The sequence below is a fragment of the Penaeus monodon genome, chromosome 19 (assembly GCF_015228065.2).
Source record: "Penaeus monodon isolate SGIC_2016 chromosome 19, NSTDA_Pmon_1, whole genome shotgun sequence".
Classification (NCBI taxonomy): Eukaryota; Metazoa; Arthropoda; class Malacostraca; order Decapoda; family Penaeidae; genus Penaeus; species Penaeus monodon.
Window position 1 is genome coordinate 17,048,423 of NC_051404.1, and position 429 is coordinate 17,048,851.

Below are 429 nucleotides of genomic sequence, written 5' to 3' on the forward strand. Positions count from 1 at the left end.
CATAAATTTCAGAGTGTTATCTATTCCATTAATAACATGTTCGGCAGTTATCCCCCTATCTCAATTTACATCATTACCATTTACCTACCTCACAAAATCTTTTAAAAATTAGTAAGTCAATTTTCTTCCTTTTAAGTGTTCATGATGAAGATGCTGACGGAATTCTACACGAAGTTAATGCATAAAAAGGCCAAGTTTAAGAACAGAGAACAGTGGTTATTAGAGTGAAAAACCATGAAAATTTAGAGCTTCGTAGTTTTTTAAATATGAATATTTTCGATCTATATGATAAGAAGAATATGCTTTTGAGTGTGATAAATAGTAACAAAATGGATTTTTGGGGTGAAGTGACTGATAAAAGATTATTGATATTCGTGGCAATAGTAAGAGGCAAAGCGAATAAAAATGTCGTAGATAATGATGATGATG